The 3,614-nt window shown below is 42.5% G+C and overlaps 1 non-coding gene across 1 annotated transcript; it reads right to left on the bottom strand.

Moving 5' to 3' along the window:
* Positions 1-1,283: 1,283 nt before the first annotated feature.
* Positions 1,284-1,389, bottom strand: LOC145580473 (small nucleolar RNA R71). The gene has a single exon (XR_014099506.1). It is a non-coding gene; the product is annotated as a small nucleolar RNA R71 (small nucleolar RNA).
* Positions 1,390-3,614: the final 2,225 nt, after the last annotated feature.

Below are 3,614 nucleotides of genomic sequence, written 5' to 3'. Positions count from 1 at the left end.
AAGATAACCGTTAGAAGATAACCGTTTTCCTAAAAACTAGCATGCACAATTTTATCAACTTAGACCAATTCCACACAGCTTTTTCGAGTGTAACTAATTTCTCATACTTACATAAATCCTAAAATATAAAAGTATAGTTAGTCTTCATGTCTTTGGATGAAGCTTCTACTTTGATGCTTCCTGTTCCTTGGGAGGAACTTCTCTTCTCTGATGAAGCTTCTGCTCTGAAGTTTCTGTTCCCTGAGGGGAACCTTCTCTTCTCAAGTCTTCATTTCCGAAGCACCAGTTCCTGCAAAGGAACTCTTCTTTATGGATAGCTCTGCTTCTGGCCTTCTTGTTCCTCATGGTATCTTTACAAGACACTTAATTCTCCTGGTCTTTGCAACTGAGTACACACTTAAACAATCAAGCCCTTATTAGTTTGTAAGTAAGTGAGGTTGTGTCATCATCAAAATCATTAAGTCCAACAGCTAGCAACCATATCCCATTCCTTGTGGACCGAACTCTTACTTATCATTATGCTTGGTTTATAGGATGTTTGTTTATAAGTGTGTTTGATTGAGTGTAGAATGTGCGACCGTTCTAACGCCTATCAATATTGCGTAGTTGCCGGGGAACGGTGTTGTTGATTGCTAATTAATTACTTGAGTCTAGTTCACCATAAAACAAGAAAAATTCAGAAAAATAGAGTGTGTTTCTTTTTGGCTACACTTGTGGCCTTGTTACTAATTGCAATTGTTGAGAGTGTATGCACAGAACTCATAACAGGATTTTGGTGCCTTACGATCCCGAGATTGAGCAAACTTATAGGAAGAAAAGGAAAGCCGGTTCTAGGCCGTTAACTACTTCCCCAACTAGGGAGTTCGATTTTGAGGAGCAATAAGATCAAATGGGTGACGCGGATCCACCACCTCAAAGACCTTTGAAGGAGTTAGGAACTCTGGGAGCTTATAGAGCTTCAAGTGGCATTGCTCCGCCCGTCACTCAAGCCAATGATTTCGAAATTCGGCCCGTAATTATAAATTTGATTTAAAGGAGGCAATTTAGTGGAGCAAAACATGAGAGCCCTCTTACACACTTGAACGAGTTTAAAAAATATTGCAACACGATCAAGGTAAATGGGGTAACTCAAGAATTTGTGAGACTAAAGCTATTTCCTTTCTCCTTAATAAGAAGGGCTCTTGAATGGCTTTAGAAGGAGGTAAGGCCTAACTCCTTGAGAATTTGGGACGAGGTCACCACGACCTTCTTAGGGAGATTCTACTCTCAAAACAAGATGGCCGAGGCAAGGGCATTGATCCAAGGTTTCCGTCAAAAAACTAGTGAAACCATATACGAGGCATGTGAAAGATATAAAGAATATCAAAGGGAGTGTCCTCATTATGGCATTCCGACTTACTAAGTGCTTCAAATTTTCTATGGGGGCTTGATCAGCCTACAAGGAAAGACTAGCTTAGATGCGGGAGCGGGTGGCCCGATCGTGAACAAGACGCAGGAGCAAGTCATTGAAATAATTGAGGATGTGGTGAGGCACCACATGGATTGACAAGAAGGAGAGAGGGAGTCTCTAAGCAGAGGAGGAAATGTGGTTTACTCCGTCGATCACCTCAACACCATCAATAATTTGACGTCTCAAATCGCCAACCTTGGCAAAGAGATGACATCTATCAAGGCAAAACTTGAGACCTCCACTTCACAATAAGAGCATCCCTCCCAATCTAAGGGGAGAGTTATGAATTCTAACTCTTCTCCTTCTACATCTAATAACATGCCACATGGTGTTTATATTTGTGAAAATTGTGGGTCATATGACTATGATACCTCTTCTTATAATTATGATTTCCAACCCCAACCCCAATATGAAGATGGTAATGATAATGAAAATGAACAAGTCAATGCCTTGTCTTATGATAATAGACCTAGGAATGCCAATCAAAGATACTTACCACCTAATCGAAGAGAACAAGAGGGAAATTTCTATAACCAAAGAGAAAATGATTATGATTACCATAACCAAAACCAATGGGGAAATAGGAACCAAAGGGACCAAAATCCCTAAGGTAACTACAACCAACATGGTGGTTATGGTAACCATAACCATAATAACCAAGGAAACTATGGGAATCAATGCCAATATCACCAAGGGGGGAACTCTAATAATAGGAATAATTGGAACAACAATAACAATAGAGGTTCTTTTAATCAAAATGCTTCCAATTCAAATGTGACAGTGTTGGGGTTTGGTGAGTCCGACTCACCGCGGAAACAAACCCAAAACCAAGACCGCACTCGCAATAAATAAAACCATGAACATAATTAACTTAATGACAAGATTAAGATAATAATTATACCTTTGACGCGTGCTTCGCCCAACTTCGAGGGGCTCTTACATCGAAAGCTAGCCTCGAAAATACGATGACCTCCAACGGAAGTCCACCCACAACTCAAACACCGACTACGTCCAATGCCTTGGAATTAGCAAGGCTCGACCGAAACCCGAGTAATTGAGTTCAAAGGTTTTCACAATGGTGATGCCTTTTTCAACTCTTGAGTTCAAAGGTTTTCACTACTAGTGATGCCTTTTCAAACTCTTACTCAAGTGATTTTTCCGATACCCCAACTTGGATTTTTCCAATACCCCAACTTGGAAAATTATGAGTGTGAAAAGCTCTCCCATCAATGTGGGAGAATTTGATTTTCCCATTTTATTTTAAAGCTAAAATAAAATTAATAATCAAACTAGTAATAAATCAACAAGTGGCAAGCTCACAAAGAGGAGTAGGTGAGGACCATTTGGAAGAGGGGGGGACCAAACTTGCCTCCCACTCTCACTCCCATAACCGGCCACCTCAGTGCCCTAACTCCCATTTATTTTGCGCCACGTGGCACCCACACTTGGGCACCAAGGCACCCAAGGTGGGCTGCCATGTGCTACGGCCTAGCAGGCCACGCCATAGCCCGCGCCACAGCCTAGCTACCCGCACTTGGAGATGCGGGTTGCTGCTTACGGCTAGTAAGCCACGTACTCCGAGTGCGGGCTGCTGCTGCACGCTGTTAGCATGCCGCGCACTCCGAGTGCGGGTTGCTGCAGCTTGCTGCCCTTGGACGCCTTGGCTGCTAGTAATGGTGCGCTACCACGCACCAGCCAGCCTTGGCTCGGCTTGGTGTGCATGCTAGCCACCATGCTTGTGCATTATGCCCTAAAACTCGGATTTCTTGGGGCGTTACGATGCTAGGGGTAGTTTGGTCTTTGTTGATTTATTATTATTTTCACGTCTCGTCTTTTACTATTTTCGACTCGACTTCCGACGCTCGGTTTCGACGCTCCAAGCTCGAATTTCCAACGTCTAAATATTAATTACTCGGTCGACTTATTAATTAATTCCTAATTAACTCGTCTCTTCGGCTCGTTAGTTGCTTGGGTGTGACCCGAAGGGTTCAGTCAAGAATAAGCTGTAATATTAATTATGCATCAATATTACTGATCGGAAGCGGCCTCCATCCAGGCATTCCGATCACTTAACCTCACTGAAAAAATTAGCTTTCTAATAATTCCGAACCCCCTATCGGAATAATACACTTGTTCGAAGGACACTATTCCTTTCAATCTCCCA

The sequence above is a fragment of the Chenopodium album genome, chromosome 14 (genome assembly GCF_948465745.1).
Source record: "Chenopodium album chromosome 14, dcCheAlbu1.1, whole genome shotgun sequence".
In the NCBI taxonomy this organism is placed as follows: Eukaryota; Viridiplantae; Streptophyta; class Magnoliopsida; order Caryophyllales; family Amaranthaceae; genus Chenopodium; species Chenopodium album.
The sequence above is the reverse complement of the archived record's forward strand: the minus strand, read 5'-3'. Positions and strand labels throughout refer to the sequence as shown.